This window comes from Sinohyriopsis cumingii, chromosome 5 (assembly GCF_028554795.1).
Source record: "Sinohyriopsis cumingii isolate HCF-2022 chromosome 5, ASM2855479v2, whole genome shotgun sequence".
NCBI lineage: Eukaryota > Metazoa > Mollusca > Bivalvia > Unionida > Unionidae > Sinohyriopsis > Sinohyriopsis cumingii.
The window spans coordinates 52,969,377-52,992,464 of NC_142965.1; the positions used below are offsets into that span (position 1 = coordinate 52,969,377).

The 23,088-nt window shown below is 35.9% G+C and overlaps 1 protein-coding gene across 1 annotated transcript in view; it reads right to left on the minus strand.

The window, feature by feature from the left end:
* The window catches only part of LOC149799174 (uncharacterized), a 68,489-nt gene extending 59,997 nt beyond the window's left edge, over positions 1-8,492 (minus strand). Inside the window, exon 1 of the mRNA XM_089958370.1 lies at positions 7,641-8,492. The gene's annotated coding sequence lies outside the window, so the exon portion shown is untranslated. The remainder of the gene's footprint in view (positions 1-7,640) is intronic.
* Between the last annotated feature and the right edge of the window lie 14,596 nt (positions 8,493-23,088).

A 23,088-nucleotide genomic window follows, 5' to 3' on the forward strand; every position in this document is an offset into this window, starting at 1 on the left:
TGGCCTACTTACATATTTTTACTGTATAATGAAATAATTATGTTTAACTATACAACATGGTTTATAACGAACAAACAAAAATTTCTATGATCTGTCTCTGGTATGTACCACTATCATTCTTAGTTTCCCACTATATTATTATGTTGATATATCTATACAAATATTTATCCCTGCACAGTTGTGCCCTGACAATTAAATAAATTTATTTGTCAGCTTCACTGTAAAAATAAATTTATTGACCATGAAGTGCTGCAAATACATTTTGACTTCATATGTTTGTGATGTAATGCAAAAGGCAATTTAATTAAATATAACAAGAAATATAACCGAGATATGAAAAATAATTTTTATTGTGATATATTTTGTATCCCTGCTACAAACTATTACAGCCTAAGCACAAAACTTAAGAATAATTACACGTGAAATTTATGTGTATATCCCAGGCAGAGTAGGCCTAAATGTTGTCATTTATCGTGGTCGACAATCACAGACAGTTGTGTAGAAGTTGGCCGTGAAAGAATTATGTTACCAAACATAAACTTATTTTCTCGTTAAAAGAATTATTTTCCAATGGAGATGCATGTATGTATTTGTCGTTTATGAACGGAAAACTTTGATCACACAACATACACAATTCCTGTATGTTAATAACCTTATCCATCGAAGGCAAGGTTAAAGGTGACCAATCATAGATCTTTTTTTATGGATTTGGATCAAGTTCTCTTCGCATGCTGTTGTAGTGCATTTTGCAAGCCACTGATCTATATATTTATATCACTGTTACGAAAACGTCAAAAAAAAAAAGAAAATGCTATATATATATATATATATATATATATATATGTAAGTTTTGTTTCTGTATGTGATGGCAGTTATAAAGTCTGACACAAACAAATCTTGGTCTCAGTGACCTGCAATCGTATGACTCATTTGAGATTAGATAAAATTGTGTTATAAGGATCTTTCCCCACAGCGACTTACATGACCCACTTGAGATCTTACATGACCCACTTGAGATTGTATAAAACCGTTAACAGGCAACTAATTCCCCACAGCTAACATGACCCATTTGAGATTAGATAAAACAGGGGTCGGCAACCTATTTTACACAGCATGCCACTTTTTTCCAGATTAATTGCAAAATTTACGAGGCGCGTGCCACCAGTAAGAGAGTAACACTGCTAAAATCAATATTTTTGGCTGCCCTTCGTGTGCCACACAAAACCTCTTGACGTGCGACCTTGTGGCACGCGTGCCGTAGGTTGCTGACCCCTGAGATATAACTGCGTTTTAACAGGCAACTCTTTCCCCACAACCACTAACATGACCCACTTGAGATCAGATAAAACTGTGTGTTAACAGGCAACTCTTTCTTCCACAACGACTAACATGACCCACCTGAGATCAGATAAAACTGTGTTAACAGGCAACTCCTTCACCACAACAACTAACATGACCCACTTGAGATCAGATAAAACTGTGTGTTAACAGGCAACTCTTTCCCCACAACAACTAACATGACCCACTTGAGATAATACTGTGTGTTAACAGGCAACTCTTTCCCCACAACAACAAACATGACCCACTTGAGATCAGATAAAACTGTGTGTTAACAGGCAACTCTTTCCCCACAACACCTAACATGATCCACTTAAGATCAGATAAAACTGTTTTTACAGGCAACTCTTTGTAATCCCGACTTTATCCATACTAATTATTAAATCCTGGCCCATTATATAATCGACTGCATCTGTTTGAGAAGATCCAAAAACGGAGCGAGGAGAACGTAAATAAAGAATAACAAGAAAGTCTACGTGTATCATTTTTAACAAAATGTGAAAATCGACCGACACTACACAGGACACAGCTTCATAATTTCAAACAAGTGTGCAATTTGGAAAAGATGAATTTCAGAGATAATTAACCACCTAATATTAATGACAGAATTTAGGTTTCTCATGCTCTTAAGTCAAATAACAATCAGGATGGAATTAGACATGAATAACATCTATAAAAATAGCTCATGGTTTCGAACAATTTACCCATCAGGCAAAAACGTATCAATTGCAACCCAAACACACGCAAATACCAAGTTTTTGGCCGAGTATAAATATGGTTTAATGTATTTACTTAGTTCGACAAGAATCAATTCAGCGGGAAACTTCTGACACAAGACACTAGACAGAACGCCGTTCGAATGAAATAAACACAGACACCAATCATTAAACATTTTAAGCGAGGTTTCTTCCTGAATTTTGTGAATAAAAGCAAAGCAACGTGAATGACAGCATTAGTCAGCGTGCATATCGTACACAACGGTACCTGAAATAATTCTAACATTAAATGAATGTCAACGCTCTAAAAAATACAGGGAACAAACTGTAAGCTAATTAACGAGCGAAATACACGGCTTCGAATTTAGATTTTTTTAAAAAATGATATCTTGTGAACAGTGAAAGGTGACAGGAATGTGTATGCATATACAACACTAATCTACCACCTAATGGTCTTTATTTTAAAAAATAATAGATAAAATTCACTCGCCGCTAACATACAGAAAAAACATACCATACAACCGATGAACGAAAGATTCATTTTGAATGCATTATTAAGCGAAGAAGTTATCAGTACTTGTCACAGTGAAAATAAACATTACCTTCCCAGGGAAATCAATATGGATCTGTTCCACGAGTTTCACACACGTGCAGAAAGTAAATGATATTCCATGGAGATCCGCCTTTTTATGTTGCTGCGGTCAATGTCAAATTCAGTTAATAACAATAAATTGTTAATAATATTAACTGTTATATCACATTCAGTTATTTGTTGAAAACCGTGACAATCGTAATATAGGGCAGTATTATATACCGTCTGTGTGGTTAGACCATCACAACGCCTAAAGGCTGAATGAACTATAATCGAGGTGTTGAACTGTATGAATTACAAAAGGTCTAAATATAACATGATAGGCGGGGTCTAAAATTACTCTGCTCGTTGAAAACGCAACAGCCGATAAACATATTTGCCAACAGAAGACACTCATCTAGCGTATAAATTAATCCACCATCTAGCTATGTTTGCTTGATGATTTGATTTCTTTTCAACTGAGTCTTTTTCAATATTCGCAAAGAGTGAAAATGTATCTGCGACTGAAATTATTAGGATTAAAACTTCTGTCAGTTTATTAGAAGACAAATAAATAATTATATCGCTATTTATCGTTCCAAAAGAAAGTCCAGATTGGTGATGAAAATGGTCTGATACAGTGGCGTCACTCGGGTTGGTGTCACCCAGTGCGGTAGCTCATGGTGTCACCCCCATGGTCCTCCTTCCGTAACAGACCATACAGAATCCTTAGTAATGTAATTTTGGTGTCACCCCCTCTGATGGTGTCACCCGGTGCAGTCCGCACCCCCCGCATCCCCCTAGCGACGCCACTGCTGTGCCTGCTAGTCATGTATTTAACTATGATCGGTTATCCGCTTATGAAATCCGACTAGACCGAGCAGTGTGTGCTCTGTAAAATTTGCAATTTTTCATTTTGGTGTCACCCCTCTGAGATGGTGTCATCCGGTGCGGTCCGCACCCACCGCACCCCCTTAGCGACGCCACTGGTTTGATAGACTGATAACTGATTTAGTGAGCTTTAACTAATAGGGCGAATAATGTCGTAAGGTAAGGACAAACAGAAAATATTTGGCATAAGTCTAGATTTTCAAAACAAATGGTGTTATATAACTATTGCTGTATATATGAGCTAGATAATCATTTATAGCAAGCATTAAATGTGAGGAATAATAGACGATACAAATATTCCCTTTTCCAGACTATTTTTGTTCACTTATGGGATAGCCGTGCTATTCAATATCATTGCCATGGTTACTTACAAATAACACCCAACTAGACAAGTACAACACATCTGTTTATATTTAAATTTTACCTCTCTTTAGGAATTCCGTTAATTAATTTTTTTAAAGTTTTATTTAAATGTAAAAATTAATGATGTTCTTTATTTAAGACAATTTTCAGACTATCGCATGCCCAGACACGAAGGAATCACTCTTGATGGTACTATCGGATCATATATATCCAGGGGCGTATTAACCATTAAGCAGACTAAGCACGTGCTTAGGGCACCAGGGCCAAAGGGGGCACCACAAAGTTGAGAAAAGGGTGAAAAGAAAGAAAAAAACAAATGAAGATTTGTAAAAAAAAAATTGATAAAACTAGTGCAAATTGATCACAATGTTCTGTTTCTTGATCATGGTGCACCCTAGGGTTATCTTCCCAGGTGTACCACAAGAAGGGGGGAACCAAGATTTGTCAGTGCTTAGGGCACCAGTGAACTTAATCCGCCCCTGTATATATCAAAGGAATAATCGCGATGGTTTGTTATTTTTTGTTTGTTTTCGGGGGTGGGTGGGTGGCTAATCCAACAGTGTAACGACCGTATAAAGACAATAACCTTATATAAACTGTTTTTAAAAGTCGAGACATATTCATGTATTTTGAACTGCGATGGGAACTGTCTGCTTTCCCGACTACTACCACGTGCAAGTAAATGTTTTAGGCAATCGTCGTATGCGTAAATCCCCAAATTTACGAAATAAACTAACATTCTTTCTTCTGTTTTATTGAAAAATCAAACTTAGTCATCAGTATTGGTCTTGATATAGTTTTTAATGTGTCGGTCAATTTGATATTATTAAAACAAGCGCATATGTGTGTAAATTATGTCATGTGAAAATTTTTGTCCTGAAGGAAAAATATAACATTATTTGTGCTATTGTGAAATTACTTTTTCGTGGGGGGCCCCGAGTGGTCTAAAGCGCTGTCCGTCACGGATCACTGCCATCTCACCTCTGTCTGCGTGGGTTCGAGTCCAAGGCTCGGCAAATGTGGATATGTGAGAAAGCTTGCCGGTAGCTTCTCATGGGTCGGTGGTTCTTTCCGGGGTTTTCCCGGTTCTTCCTCCACCATTAATACTGGCCGCCATGTATAGCCTATCTTGTGCTGAAAAATGGCGTTAAACCCTATAACAACATATAACAACTTTTTCATGACTGCGGAAAATGTGAAAGTTGGTTTTGAAAAAATTTAATATGCAGTGAAACATCTGCTTCAGTAAATGGATATTTTTAACTGATTAAGGACTTTTTTTAAGAAGGTAAAAACTAAGCGAAAGCTCTGTAAGTGTCTCACTCTCGATACAACTGTGTCAAGTTATCTTCCGCTGTTAACGACAATGTCTTTTGTCAACGAGACCAGTGCAGCGCATGAAATAAAATACGCCTGAATGTGTTTCAGTACTAGATAAAATACTTGGAAAGACTAGGTCTAACACTTCAGTGACTTAATGAAGCATATAAAGAATATTTTCTAAAGTCAGGAGTCACTATCAAGTGTACAGATTAACATGCAACCTGAACACTATTTCTTCGGGATCTTTGGAGTGGTGCAAATTATTATCTTATATACGAAATTTAGATTTAAATGCTTTAGGATCAAAAGCTCGGCAGATTTATTCAAGTCAAGCAAATGCTCAAATAACAATGTATCATTCATCTAGAAACACAACAATAATACACACACACACGCACACACACACACTCCAAAAGCAGCAAAGAAGGGGAAAACGTGATGAATTTATCACATAAAGACATCTTTTTCCATCCAACTCTAAACCCTAAATATTGAATTTGAACACCAGTCAGAGACAGGCACTGAAAATTGCAAACTTTGCCCTGACAACGTGACATTTGTAACAGATCGAAAGAACTTTCTCCGCACCTACATGTGGTTAGTATCTGCTAGTCAAGATCATGCTAAGTCTGGGAAATGCAAAGAGAAAGGAAATGAAGAACAAGTACGTTCCATATTCACATGCCAGTCAAACTGCCCTCAGTAGGTCGCATCATTCATAAAAATGAACCACTACTGACACGTGCAAAACTCGAAGACGATCTTTCTTCATAAACCAGCTGTACTTTATGCATGCTAAAATATAAAAGACGCAATATTCTCATATAGAAATCGAAGCCGCCCTAACCCAAGCACCAGCAGGTATATCCGAACCCAGCTACGATGTCGTAGCCTCAACTTGATTTGTTGTGGTTGAGGCTACGAACTGATCCCATAACATGTAATGGAGCCAAAAAAAAAAAAAAAAAAAAAAATTATCATCACTAAAGTCGGGGGCCCCGAGTGGCCGAGTGGTCTAAAGCGCTCACCGTTACGGATCACTGCCATCTCACCTCAGTCTGCGTGAGTTCGAGTCTCGGATTTGGCTAATGTGGTTATGTGAGAAAGCTTGCCAGTAGCTTCTCGTGGGTCGGTGGTTCTTTCCGGGGGGTTCCCCGGTTCTTCCTCCACCATTTATACTGGCCGCCATGTATGGCCTATCTTGTGCTGAAAAATGGCGTTAAACCCTACAACAACAACAACAACAACAATAATCATCACTAAAGTCAGAAAAACAAACAGTGTAGAAATCTACTACATAAGTATTATCATGTTGTGAAAGAAGTTTGGCTTATTTTGAATTTAATAAGCCCTTACACGATAAAATAAATTGGCATGGTTACACTAACCTCATCCTGTCCGCCATGACAGATAACGCGAGACTCTCGCCGTGACCCCTTTTCTACGTAAGGCTTGCCAGACCATATTTGGATATTCTACGCTATGTTATTATCAATCAAGTGGCGAATAATCGCTTCTTGGTGGAGTTTCAAAGTTGCCGATAAACCGTATATTTAATGCGCAGAATTTCTGACTCAAACCACGCCAAATTTTTACTACGATTTGTTTACGTTTCCAAATAAGGCGTCAATGTCCTTATATGGCACACAAACAAACGAGGCTGAGAACGGAAGTAATCATTATTTGAACTCATATGGCGGACGATCTAAACGAAAATATCGGCTAAAAAAGGTAAACGAGATTTTACAACTATTTCTACAATGATTTTCGATACTTCCGGTATTAAATAAGAGGACTACTCAATTTATTGGATTATATGCAAGGAATTTGTTTAAAGTGTTATTATTAGGCTAAAAGAGTGCCGGGTGTGAATCACGCCCGGCTTGCTCCATTGACACGTATATGCTCATGTTAGTACCCTGTCCACGAGGTAGGAGTAAGGGTACTAATATTAGTACTAATCCGAACCCTGTATGGACAAATGGTGGAAACTCCGCAAGGATATGATGATAACTGTCACATTTCCCAGTACAGTTACGGGTGAAACGTTGAATATTCATGATGTTACAATTCCTTGCAAAACAGAAACAAATGTGATCTATTGCATCAAACGCAAGGTGGCCAAACATATTCCATGCCCTGGCCAAACTTTTCCTCGAACAGAAGAACAGTAATAACAAAATGAAAGTGGAAAAGGGCTGATAAGAAGAAAAGATATGAAGGGGCTGAAGTACACGAATGTAAACATGTTGCAAAGTTACCATCAGAAGATAATCAAATAATTAGCACGTAACTGGACTATCTTACCAATTCCACGAGTTTTGGAACTTCACCAACTGTCGTGCAACACTGTAAATAATTCCCTCTCTGAAAGGAACAAATGTGAATGTTTTCAATATCTTCACCGACATTCAGCAAAATACTGACTCACGACATACCGAATAGCTTGCTCTGCTCGGGCTGCATGTCGGGAGTTTCTTGGTGGTTCTAAAAGGTAGCTGTCAACAATTAACACCCGGGACAAGGAGGTGGAGATGACGGAAATGTGTGCCCAACCTCTTCTGACACTATTTCCGCCCACCTTTGTAACCAGCTTCTGCTTTGGCTTTGCAGGCATTACTATCGGTTCAAAAATGCATCGTGTTGCACTGTTAGCTTATTTGTATCAAAACAAGACTTGAGAAGAACTGCACCTTCGTAGCCGCCATGAATGTGTATCAGATCCCAGTCTTGCAGCTAGCCATGAACGTATAATAGCTCTTAACTCCGTAGCTACCCATGAATGTATATTAGCTCTTAACTCCGTAGCTACCCATGAATGTATATTAGCTCTTAACTCCGTAGCTACCCATGAATGTATAATAGCTCTTAACTCCGTAGCTACCCATGAATGTATATTAGCTCTTAACTCCGTAGCTACCCATGAATGTATATTAGCTCTTAACTCCGTAGCTACCCATGAATGTATATTAGCTCTTAACTCCGTAGCTACCCATGAATGTATAATAGCTCTTAACTCCGTAGCTACCCATGAATGTATATTAGCTCTTAACTCCGTAGCTACCCATGAATGTATAATAGCTCTTAACTCTGTAGCTACCCATGAATGTACATTAGCTCTTAACTCCGCAGCTACCCATGAATGTTTGCCATGTCCAAGTCTGGCAACTATCTATGAATGTCTATCAACTCTGAACTCATGAATGCATGTCAGATCCCAGCCTGGCAACCAGCCAACCTGTAATCTATCATCTAGGTCGTATTTATGTCATTCGAGTGGATTTTTTAAAATTTTCGAGCACACCTTGTATGTATGTATGTATGTATGTATGTATGTATGTACTCTTCAAAAGAGATTAAATTCACTTAGTTTCTGTATTTTTCATTATTTTGTTAATAATAGTAATAGGAGCAGTTAAATGACATTAATGAACACACAATATACTAAACATAAACATGTATTTACAAAAGTACAATGATTGTCATTAGACCTCCGTATTAAATATCATATCCAGTATGGAAAGCAAGGGAAATACAAAAATATATGTATTATCTTCAAAAGCAATGCATTTTTAAAGAACATCCATCAAATTAGACATAATGATACTGTACTCCATTTTAAATTTTAATGAACATTTTGCTTACATGCTTAATCTGTGGGTACAACTAAGAAAAAATATGGTCGATAACCTAATCTGAAAGTCACATAATCTCATATTCTTGAACAATATGTAGGTAGGTAGGTAGGAGGTTTAACGTTACGCCAGCACAATACAAGCTACATCATGCGCATTCAATATTAAGTTATAACTATGTAAAGACAAAGAATTGAGGGGGGAAAAAAGAAACCTTAGGCAGATAAACTCTCATAAATAAATGTAAATATGTAGTACTGCAGCATAAAGATAAAAAGTAAAGATATATGAAAGATGTTGTTGTTGTTGTTGTGGGGTTTAACGCCATTTTTCAGCACACGATAGGCTATACATGGCGGCCAGTATTAATGGTGGAGGAAGAACCCGGGAAAACCCTGGAAAGAACCACCGACCCACGAGAAGCTACTGGCATGCTTTCTCACATACCCACATTGGCTCGGGGCCCCCATGAAAGATGTAAAGTTATATAAAATAAAAGATAAGGTAAAACATATACAACCCTTAAAATATGGAGTAAAACAAATTTTATAAATAAGTGCATTACCTTAAAAGTCCAAGAATTTTGTCTGATGGCACATCGTCATAAGGTTTATTAAATGAGTCCCCATTAGATACGTCTAGCTCACAAGGTTGAAGTGGATGCATGTGGTCAGTTGATATCAACGTGTCCACTGTCAGCGGATACTGGCATGGTAGCCACTATGACTGAGGTTAATTCATATACAACGAGTCCGCGGAAATCGTGTGAACCAAACGAATAAAATTTTCTGACGGCAAATATGTGCTAAACTGCCTTGAATAAAAAATTAGAACCGTAAGGATTTACTAGTACATGAATTACATATTCATTCAACAGCATGACTGTATATACTATTAAAGTTGATACAAATAAAAAATACCTTAACATTTTCAGAAAAAGTCTATTTGCCATAAATGAGTTTGTCTGTTCTTATCGAATACATTTAATTTATACTCAGTATGTATCTATCAGTTTGTTTCTCACTGTATAGTTTGACACATTGGATGCATTTACCTATATTTTTTTTACTGTATATACATTTTACATTATTTTAACATCTTTACTTTTTACCTTTTTCTGTGGTACATGTTTACGTTTATTTGATAGGGTTTATATACCTCTTGCTTTTATTTGTTATCAGTTCATTTTGTTTAAATTATTAGAACAAAATATTTAATGGGCATCTTATGATTACATACATACGTGTGTGTGTGTATGTGTGTGTGTGTGTGGGGGGGAGAGAGATTAGGATTTTTAACGTAGCTTTAACAATTGTTTCGACATATCGCTACGATGTCTGCAGTGTGCCAGTTTATAGTGATGTCTAGCACTGGGGTATCTAGCTACGATGTCGTAGCCTCAACTTGATTTGTTGTGGTTGAGGCTACGAACTGAACCCATATCATGTAATGGAGCAAAAAAAAAAAAAAAAAGGTCACTAAAGTCAGAAAAACAAATAGTGTAGAAATCTACAACATAAGTATAATCATGTTGTGAAAGAAGTTTGGCTTATTTTGAATTTGTTAAGCCCTTATACGATAAAATAAACTGTCATGGTTACACTAACCTCACCGTGTCCGCCATGACAGAGAACGCGAGGCTCTCGCCTTGACACCTTTTCTATATAAGGCTTGCCAGATCATATTTGGATATTATATGCTATGTTATTATCAATCAAGTGGCGAATAATGGCAGAATTTCTGACTCAAACCGTGCCATATTTTTACTACGATTTGTTTACGTTTCCAAATAAGGCTTCATAAGGTAAACGAGATTTTACAACTATTTTTCAACGATTTGCGATACTTCCAGTATTAAATAAGAGGACTATTCAATTTATTGCATTTTATGCAAGGAATATGTTCAAATTGTTGATATTAGGCTAAAAGAGCGCCGGGTGTGAATCACACCCAGCTTGCTCCATTGACACATATATGCTCATGTTAGTACCCCGTCCACGAGGTAGGAGTAGGGGTACTAATATTAGTACTATGGGGTATCATGCCGCAGACATGTAGCATGATGTCCCACCCAGTCACATTATCCTGACGTCAGGCTGACCAGTTCTAACACTAATTTCTTAATGCTGAGCGTCTAGCGAGGGAGCTGTTAGTACCATTTTGATAAGTCTTTGATATGACTCGGCCGGGGATCGAACCCGTGACCTCCCGTATCCGAGGCGGATGCGTCATGCATGCATACATACATACATACATACATATGAGATTAGGTGACTTTCAAAATAAGTTATAGAACAATGTCGTCGGTTGTTCATACTTTTTCTTAATTTTACCCAAGGATTAAACACGTGAATAAAATTCTGATTTAAATTTAAATCAAGCAAATGATGGTAACCAAGACATACTAGCCAAGCTTCAAACTTTATTTTGTGTGCTAGTTACGCTGTAATAATGATATGAAAATTTACAAAATAGCACATTTTTTATGATTTATGTAAACAGAATAGCTTTAAAACAAAATACATCATATTTGAGTAAATTCATATGAAATTATCTGGACGTTGCATGTATGACTTTCCTTAAGAGACGAATTATTTTTGATCTAAGAAAGCTTATTGGTAAGTTTCACTGTTTTGTACGGTAATTCTGATTGAAAATGAATAAATCGAGACTCCAATATTTTCTTACAAGAGTACAACCATGACAATGCTAAGTTCACAGAGAGTTCTCGAATGTCTATCGAACAAAACATTGCTCTAGGGACATGTGCATCAAACTGGTACACTGACTGGCATCCGGCCTTATTTTTCCATTGTGGATTGCCCTACTCACCAAAGTACGCAACGCTCAAAATGATGATGTTATTGTTGATCATTGTTTAATCTCGTTCATCCAGACTCAACCAGATACAAAACAAAGCAAAAGAAACCTCACTGACTCTACTTTAGACGTTGAATTGATCTTGATCATATTAAACGTTATATGTCATTTAATTGCCGTTTTTAAAAAAGCGTAAAATGAACTCACTACCCGGACAGTTTATCTGAAAGAACTGGCAGCCAATTTTCATCTGACGATCATGTGTTAACAGTTGTCGTATATTGACAACGGGGCACATGCATTATTCAATTTAACTATACTCGTGGGAGGTTAAATTGGATAATATGGGTGCATGTTTTCTATGAGGTTCGAATTATGTGTCAGTGAGATTGTTAAAGTTTCACTCTGTCCCTTTTCCTTACGTGAACAAACGTCATATCCACCATACAGATTAGCTGACCTTTTGATGCGAAATATTAATCTGCCTTAATATCTCACGCTGTCGTTGATCCACTTCCCCAGAAGACATTTATGTTTCATGCATTATTATGCATAATCAGATGTCGAAAATGGCTTTTATCAGCAAACAGTTAGTGGCCTGGACGGAGATTTCGACACGAGGTTTGAGGATATTATTTGTAGTGTTAGATATAATTCGTTACTAAAGGACGAACACCGGAACAGAACGATCTGACAAAGGTCGAGGGTTCAGCAGAACAGACCGATATGACGACGGCCCAGGTAACCGCAGAACAGACCGATATGACGACGGCCCAGGTAACAGCGGAACAGACCGATATGATAAGGTACTGGGAACAGCCGAAAGACGGAAGAAATATATTCAGATGGAATGAAAGAAGCGATTTTCAGATAGAATGAAAGGTGTGATGTAAGACACGTACATACAACAAACGAAAGGAAAGACGGTACATGCACATGTGCTCACAAGGAAAAGATGGCGGAACAGACACGCAAGCAGTGCTTTCTCTTGAATATTTGGAATCGTTTCGGTGTAATGGTGTTTGCTTAATAATCGTGATAATTGAAGTTAATTGGGTGATTTGTTCATTTGGGTTTAAATTTTTATTGATATGTTATTCTTGCTAGTGCACGAAAGTACATAAGTAACTTAGCTACTTATAGCTGAATATTGTTTGAGTTTTTCAAAGGGGATGATTAAATTAAAATGCAGTGTCACTTATTCCTTTAACAATACTAGTCTTTGTGTTACAATTCTTTTCCTCCATTTTTTTCGAAATCGCAAATTGCGATTTTAAAACGATGCAATAAGTTTTAAAAGATTACGTGTTTGTATGAAAATATACATAATTTGTCGCATTTTTCTTGTCATTGTCTGAAGTTATTAAATACATCTGTCTGATGTCTGTTGGTTTCTGTCTATTGGACTCTCTCTCTCTCTCTCTCTCTCTCTCTCTCTGAGAATGTCTAAATGTATTCGTTTAATCAGTTATGACAAGGGAGTTGTTAGGATTATTTGATTTCATATTGAAATGTGTTTATGATAGGTCTTCTGGGTGAATTACCCTTTTAGGGTTAATCTCGACTTTTTCATCTCTCCGTTATATATCGGGTGTCGCTGAACTTGCAGTAGTGAAAACACATTTGCACTGTATCTAACAGTCCGATAACTCAACCCCCCAAATCTGTGTTGATACTGATGGACGATATGTTGGTCTGCTGTCATCTGTTCATTAAAATGTGCAATTTTGCTGCATGCAAATCATTCCGGAACAATCCTGCGTACACTTTAGTCACATACCGGTAATTGGTAACAGCCTAGTCCGAGTTTCCTCTGACCCTTGCCAGCCCATGTTTTTTATATTTGGACATTTATGTTGGGGTGTAGGGTAAGAGCGCATTCCCTATCGAAAAGTTGGAATTCGCCGACACCATTTGGTGTCGGCATGGGGTAGCCGCTTACTAGCCGGCCCAGCAAACTTGAACGACCTTTCATCGAGATATCCCTACATGAAATCGATAGGAATATGATTTATTTTCTCAGAAATTGAGATCATAGCATTCGTTATGTCTTTAATCCGCTGATACACGAGACGAAAGCACGTCGTTGCTAAAATTTGACCTGGATCTGGCCATTTGTATTCCTAGTCACGTGACTACACAACTCTCGCAACCGACATCTGAATGGACTTTTCATGGAGGGGGATTACCGCCATAATTCTATGCATGTAGTTTCTAATCTTCCTTGATGATCCATGTAAATGGCTGCTTGCAAGTGCTACTTTCTTAATTCTATCAATGCATATTGTATTCTTCATTGATGCAGATTGTACGTGGTAGTTTGCAGGTGCTACTTTCCTTCTGCATTATTGTCAATGGCTGCTTGCAAGTGCTACATTCATAATTCTATTCATGAATTTTCTATTCTAAATTGATGCAAGCTGTAAATGGCTGCTTGAAAGTGCCTAGATCTACTTTCCTTCTGCGTCCTTGTATCTTGTAATTTGCCAGCTACTGAAATGATTCTGTAGTTTGTCGTATTGCAATGCTATGTCAGTTATTACAAGTTTTAACATTCCATTGATAAACTTGCTATATCACAAGTTTCACAAATTGCACCTTCCAAAATCATGACTATAATGTATCATCAAGCACGTTGCAAGTTAGAATTAAGAAGTTAGCATAAAATAATGTCTCATTATGACAACAGATGGCGCTTTGACATGTCAATTTCTTACAATACGACTACTCCCCTGACCCTAGCAACAAGAGGTTATACCACTTTACGGCATGTTTGGGCATCTTATTTAAAATATCATTCGAATTAAATTACAGCAGCTGATGTCTCAGAGTATTAAGATTCGGAAAAGAGGTGGCCTGCAAGTAATACAAACTAAATTAAATGTATCAAATTGTATACAATTAAATGTATTTACACAACGTTATATTTCCGCTAACCCTTTCCACCCCATTTTATTTGAACATTATTTTGTCTGTTTAATTTACCACTGCCACACGGTGGCAGAATAGGGTAGCCGCTTACAAGTATGATTTAATTTGTTTACATATTCTCATTCACAATGTTATCAGTTTAGAGCATATTTATTATTTTAGAGTGCAGTGCAAATTCTGCTTTTTGTAGCAGTAAAGACCTCATAAGGTTTGAGCAAAATGCAGATAATTGCACCTCGAGGCCATACTTTCATGTCTTCTTTATTCAGGAGAGAGAGAGAGAGAGAGAGAGATAAAGTACATCACTGAGATGAGGATTTTGTTTATTTTCTCAACCATATGTAATTAAATTTTACTGTTAATATGCAGTTTACAGTGGCAGTTTAATTATATATATATATATATATATATATATATATATATATATATATATATAACAAGAAGTAAGGTAAATAATCATATTATACATAATTCTTATATATGTATGGCATGGATGATTATGCAATAGTCAGCGAGTATTGTCACTAGTTGACTGTGACAAGTATGTCACATCTCCAATTTCATTTTAAATCTCCAATTCCAATACAACAGCAAGACGCAAACAGTACTAAAAGTGCTTGCTACATTTTGATGTGAAATTAATGTAGTAGTTAAAAAGATTAATAATTTTTTATATGTATCTTCTACAGATGTGATTGTTTTCTATTAGAAGAATAAGACACACACACCCCACATAATTTTCTAAAAAAACTTGTAAAGTATTTTAAGCTAGTATCAGCTCGGGTTGTGATTTTATCATTATTTTATTATGATCTTATCCTGTTTAAAATATAAGCTAATATTGTCATGACACAAAAAATATCAGCACAATACAACATTGCAATAAAGCAAAATAAATAAATAAAAACAATATACAGTCTTATGTTTAACTTTTCATAGGAAATATAAGAAGAATAAAAGTTTAATTTAAACCGGCATTCATAAAAACAATATTGTTAGATGAATTAGTGTCTGAAACAAAAATTACCATACAGGTAGGCAATTATAAGGAACAAATACCTGGATTGTCTTGTTACATTGTTCTTATAGATTTATTTGCCAATCCCTTTTGTTTTTGTACTTTCTCATAAATAAAACATGAATGAAGACAAGCTTTTCACACAATCTGTCTTTGGGATTGGACATACACTCATCATTGCAAAGTCTGATGAATTAAAACTGTGAATTCTGGATTGGCCAAGACACATTACCTTTTGTGTACCACATACATTTGTAAATTATGACTCAAGAGCAGTCAGGTTATATTCCCTAGTATCTGTGTCAAGAATTAATCCCCAAAAACATTTCATTACTGGATCTGTATTAAATATATATACTGTACAAAAATGCTCACTTTTTGATGAATTTATTTTGTGGGCAATAAAAACAAGTTGTTTGCACTTACTATGAGTAAAAAAACATTTTCTGGATTATATTTTATTTGCTAATTTGTTATTCTGATACTTTGACCTTCACAAAACTATTATATTTATGAACCTGAGATGAAATTGTAAATTTGGCCTCTTATCCCTACTCTATGTGCCTTGGAATACTGGATAAGGTAAATTCCATAATTTAAATGTCTTTATCACTAAGCAGAGAGAGAGAGAGAGAGAGAGAGAGAGAGAGAGAGAGAGAGAGATTAATAAATAAGTTAGTTTCTTCTCGGAATAATAGAAACCACTATCCAATTTCTGACTGCAGTTGTAATATATCTGAGCAGATAGTAACATCTACTTTATAAGCATGCAAGCCATTTTAATCTGAGTTATAGGCCCCCAAGTACTATTATTCCTCAGAGAAGACACAAGACTGGGTTTTAGAAATTAAAGTCACACAAGTACCAGTTTGTTACTTTGTGAAAAATGGTGTCATTATGAGAAAATGGAGACACCTGATGTACCTGCTGGTGATGAGTGGTCAGTGAGCAATCAAATTGTTGTTCCTAAGTCATATAGATAGGAAATGCATACTCTAGCCCATAAAACTCCTTAAGCTGGTCATTTTGGTGTCAGTAAGACTTGTCACAAGATCCTGAATCATTTTTATTTGCCGAAAATTAAAAGTGATGTTTATAAGTACCATAGATCTTGTCACACTTATCAAATAGTAGGAAATCCCAGTCGGAAGATATCTAAGGTACACCTGCAACCTATTTCTGCATTTTACCATTTGACAAGCCATTTAACAGAAAAATGGTTGACTGTCGGTTCTTTACCTGATACCAAATCAAGCAGCAATTGTTGACCATAATGTGTGCGTCCTCAAGATTTCCATAGTCTATTCCTTTGAAGAATATTAAAGCAGAAACTGTTCTAAAAGTTTAGGCAATGATTTTAACACTTGTCTGCCTCCCCAAATCTGTTCAGCAAATTTTATGTTTGGTTATTTCCAACAACGTATGCATGAATTAGACATCCAACAGTTTAATTTTTCTATTTGTCACCCTGAAAGTAATGGGGCTAGCTCAAGACTGTCCGAAAACACTCTCACCTACCCAGGATACGTGTATACCATTATATTGAATCAAACCTTAAAAAGGACAGAGATCAGTAAAATCCTGCATTGTATAATTATAGAGTAAGATCAGGAAAGTTTTTTTTTTCCCTTCATATTGGTATTTATCACCAAATGAAAGACCCGATGACTACCCTAAAAGAACAAAAGACTGTCCCAAAACACCATCACCTACCCAGGATACATGTAGGCAATTAAATAGAATAAAACCAAATAAAAAAGACAGTGATCTGTAAAATTCTACCCTGTATAATTATCGAGTAAGATCAGTAGAGTTTATTCTTTTGTTGATACTTGCTGATTCATGTATACAATTACAATGACTTAATGAAATATGCAGTTTTGGTGCATTCTCTCTCTCTCTTTCTTTCTCTCTCTTTCTTTGATCATAGATAGTTCACTAAACTACTTTCATATGGCAAAGAGCAGCACAATTAACAAGTCAGAATCATGCATCACTACATAAATATTTCAAAAATTCTTTAAAACTTTTTTTTAAAATCTTTAATGTGGCAAAGAGCAGCTGAATAATTAGAACCCAAGGGTGCTATATTTATATTGTTAAAATTCTTGAACCAAATTATTAATTTTAATTGGTTTGATAATGGTAAGAATTACAATAGATAAAAGTAAAATCTCCTGTAACATCTTTTGTTTCTGATTATTTTCACTTTTAGACACAAAAGTTTTAAAGAATGCAAACCAGTTTTAAAGCTGGTTTTTAGGTTGTTTTTTTTTTTTTTTATAAATACATTCAAATGTTGAGGTTCTGTACATTGACAATGCAAATTAAGTATTGGAAAACAATTGTACACTAAATCTAATCTTTCTAATCGCAAGTAAACATTCTTATCATGATACGATCATGATTTTCCTCGGTTTGATTAGTTCGGTTTTTGCGCCTAAATATGTTCCAAAATGAAGATCGTGATGCGAATAAGAAACCTTTAAGGAATGCTCAATTTTTTTAATGTCATTTTACCTATAAACACTTTTTATGTGCTATTGATATTGCTCTGAAATATTTTATTTTCGCGGGAGCTTATGTACAAGAGTATCATAGGAAAAGATAGACGTCTGTGAGGTGCGTCAAAATGGGGGACGTACAATACAATCCTTACAACCAGGGTTCGTCTGATGAAAGCTCGTTAAGAGTACAAGGGAATATATCACTGCCATTTCTGATCCTTACTAAAATAACTAATGTTTCCAAAGTAATGAGAGATATCACTAAGAAGTACATTTCTTAAATGGTGAAGGTAAATACTTAAGTGCGTCAAAACTGGGATTGAAAAAGATGGACCACCTTGCTGTACTGTATGCGTTTTTGTTTTCGTAAGGTGCTATAAATCACTTAGATCTTCGAGAAAGCATATGGTTTTAGAAACGATTAAAACTTTGTTGCCAACGTACACCTTAAAAAAGGGACTGAAAGAGTTATCGACACAAAATGAATGTCGTAAAGCTCCATGGGGAGCATTCATTGTTTCTGGTAAAGGAAAAACTTTAGAAATTTAGAGCGCCGTCTGTTGTCATAATGCCATGCTAATCTCTAGTATGCCATTATGGAAACAGATGTCGACACAAGTTGGACAACAAAAGACGATACTAATAAAACTTAGTATTTACATTGTTGCAAGGCCAAATATGTATGAAAACGTAGTTGGAATGATGTAATTGTAAAGTTTATAAACAGAATATACAAAACTTGTAATAACTGACATAGCATTTGTCATACGACAAACAACAGAATCAATTCAGTAGTTGGCAAATCGCAAGATGCACTGACGCAGAAGGAAAGTAGATCAAAAAAAAAACTTGCAATCAACCATTTACAGCTTGGATCAATGTAAAATAAAAAATTCATTACTAGAATTATGAATGTAGCACTTGCAAGCAGTCATTTTAAATAATGCAGAAAGAAAGTAGCACTTGCAAACTGCCACGTCCTATTTGCATCAATGAAAATACAATATACGTTGATAGAATTATGAAAGTAGCACTTGCAAGCAGCCATTTACAATATTGCATCAAGGAAGACTGGGAAATACACGCATATAATTAATGGCGGTAATCCCCCTCCATACAGTGGGGGGGGGGGAGAGAAATTAATCTTGTTGATAGCAAGCTGTCTAAAGGGAACTCGCCGGGTTCAGATGGATTAACGGCATAGTTTTACATGACATTTAGGAAACAATTATTACCAATACTTGAGTCACTTTACAAAAACATTTTCCTGCAAGGAGAAATGTCATTGTCCATGAGAAAAGTGATTATAGCAATCATAAGAGGCGAAAGAAGACCTTACAAATTGGAGGCCAATATTCCTCCTGAGTGTAGACTACAAGATACAAAGTCGACTGTTACACAAAATATTAAGGGAGGGATGAATTTAATTATAAATAAACATCAAAGTTGAGGGCGGGGGAGGGGAGAAGGAGAACGAGACATGCGAAATAATAATTTAACCATTTATATAACAATTGACTACTTAAATGTGATATGGATACAAAGGAGCATTAGTTTTGTTTGATCCGGAGAAAGTATTTGACCAATTGGAACATAACTATATAGACAGGTTGTAGAGAAATTTGGCTTCGGAAAAAAAATTACGAAAGTGGACTCAAATCCTGTACACTAAAATCTTATCGAGAGTACATGTAAACGGAGCATTAATTATCCAGAGTACAGGTGAACGGAGCGTTAATTATCTAGAGTACAGGTAAACAGAGCGTTAACTCAAAAATTTTATATTGAAAGATCGGTACGACAGGGATGTCCATTTTCAATAATGTTATGCGGAATAGTAACTGAAATCTTATGCTCCAAGATAAGAGAAAATAAAAATATAGAAGGAATACATATACCGAACTGGAAAGATGAATGGTGCAACATGCTAATGATTGTAACAACTTTATTACCGACTCAAACACCTTTAAGCACCTTAAATAGGAGTTTGAAAATTTCGGGAAGGCATCGGGGTCGAGAATTAATCATGACAAGACGGAGACTCCATTAATAGGAAACTAGACATGAAAAAAAAAGAAAGTTTAAATGTCCGTTAGTGGATTTAATTTTTTTTTAAAGAAATTAAAATAAAACAACAGTTGGTATTATGCAGTTATTCTCGCCAGTCTCTTGGTGTCACCACGTATTTAATTCGACATGTAAATGCATGATCGTCAGGTAATCATTGACCTAAATTAGAGTCATTATGATACATGATAATGCTGTCTTTGAGCTGAGAAAGAATTATTTTTTTTAGATATCCGCTTATATGGCATATCTACTGGTAGATACTAACATTCAGTCTGTTTCTGGATCGCATATCTAGTATTTCTGCATAATACAAGTACATCCAACCTCGACCTGCTTAACCACTTAAAGAAATAGTCAGCGGATAATAGGCCTATATCGCGAATCATTTATTACTGTGTGTAATTTCGAAAAGTGTCTACACAGACACAGTCATGGGGGAAGGGGAGGTTTGTATAATGTATCTGTTGAAAATCGACTCTGGCGCTCTTAATGGAGAGTACCGGAAGGAGAGAATTGATGGGTGTTTTTACACTACCCACCTCCAAGAAATTGTAGTTGAGGTTAACAACAACATTTTGGACAGAAAGTTTGACGATGAGTTATCAGCTGAAGGTAGTGTGAAACGTGACACCAAATATGACAGAGAGGGAGAAACCCAAAAAGATTTCAAAAATAATCACAGTAAAAAATAATCACAGTAAGAAAGACTCATTTGGGTCATGCAGATTTGAGGCATACTTAGAAATGCCTCCAACCGCTTTAAAGAAGAAAGGAAATTATTAGCATTACATATTTCAGTTAGATACTTATATTGTTGCCAACCTGGCGACTTCAATGAAACCGGATGGTTCTTACGACGAACCAGGTACGAATACTCTAAACAGTCAGCAAAGAGCTACAGACAGATAATAATGGGGCTGTGACTCTGATTATATTATTTGATATTCAACTGAGTTTGCTAAGTGCTGAATTATAATCACAACTATCTAAAACAAAAAGGCATGATAAATGGAACAATAAAAACTTCTCAACCGTGCATCTGTTGATTTCGTTCTCATCTGCAACACCGATGATTCAGAGAAGAAAGATCCAACGATGTAATTAATCGGAACTATTAAACTAGCCCGAAAACTATTTCATCTTCAGTACTTTCAAATCATGGTCTCCAAAATGTATATTTTTATTAATGGAGCAAGTATATGCAGTAGGACTTCAATTTTTGCTATTAACATTGCTGAGGAATCGAATTCGTTGAGAGTTTCAGCTGGGTGAAAACTGATACGCTTTGCTATTTATAAGGGTACAACTAAATGAGTCGTCTTCCAGTGATATCTGATCTGGATACTTTGGTGCAATAAATCTGTGCTTTATGTTCGATACGAATAACATGTTATTAGTAGCTGTAGCTGAACGTTGCTTGGTTTACTTTGTTTTTTGCTGCCCAGAAGTATCCAGTTATGGTGTTGAGTTTATGAATGGAATGCGCTCATTCTCAACCTTTCATTCATTCAAACGTTTGGCGCAACTTAGCTACCTTCTGGGAAGGAGAGTGAGACAAAAGCTTACTGCGCAACAATGGCGGTATATAAAACTGATTTTACATAAAAAGGTATTTGGAGTACCCTGCTGTTTTTATTTAGGATTTATTGAAATAAATGCACTTCAAAATATATGCTCTAAACTTAGTGATATGTGCAGTTGTCAATAGGTTCTTATTGAAAATTGATGCTTATTCGAAATCTCTAGTAACCGTATAGCGTTGTCGATATGACGTATAAAACATTTCTAAGATAGTGATCTGCACTAGGTATCAATCGTGTAAGACTCAAGTAAATCATGGATTTACTTTTCTAGAGACCTGGACTTAATAGCTAATGGTTTGGTTTTGTTTGCTTAACTTCTTTTTTTTTTTTTTTTTTGGGGGGGGGGGACACCAGACAGATGCCCCCCCACCCTCCTAATTTTTTAATAAATTATTTTATGTGTATTTGTTTTCTCCCCGATGCGTAGTATTGTATTATTTTATCGTTTTTTTTTTGTAACGAAAAATAGGATTTGGGTATTTTTATCATCCTAGTGTATCTATAGAGGTGTATCTCCGAGAGTGATTTCAATTATCCTCTCGGGTTACTTCCCCTAGTATTTTGGTGACCTTGCTAGGGTCTCCTAAATCCCGTGTTTGTTATATGTTTATGCTATATGTTATGTTTGCTATAATTGTGTATTTGTTGGGATAGCATTTTCCATCAAACTCTTGTCGTGTATCAGTTTTCCTATTTAATTCCGTGTTTATATTACAACGGAATTTATATTAATTTTGAATTTTGAAGATTGGTGATATTCCCTTTAATTGTTTTGAACCTTAATGATTCTTATGCAGTGTATTAAAATCACCTCTCTATTTATGAGATGAGACTGAGCTCCAGGAGGGGTTCACACTTTTTTTTTTCTTTTTTTTTTGTGTGTCTCCCCCATGGAGCAGGTGTATCTTTTGATTATAAATGATTCGAAAGTTCATCACAATAGTGATAGTTGAAAAATGATTTGTTTTGGAGGAAAATTGTTAGTATAGGAGGATAGACATTCAATATATATTTTAAAATTTTATACTGTCTCAAGAGGTTTCTTTTCCAGACTCTTCCATGGGCCTGTTCACTTAGCGTAGCGCCATGTGACATAGCCCCATGACGTCATTATCCGTACTTTCCCTCTTGAGGGCTGCTATTTGTCATAATTAATGGGTCCACATATTTTTATTGTATTCACTATGTAATTTGATATTTTATATAACGTTTGTTTATTAAAGTTACCATCCAGATATAAGAGGCATTGAGGTTTAAAATTATCACTTATATTTATTTCATCTATTAAAGTTTTTCTAATATCAAAAGTTTCCCTACAATTT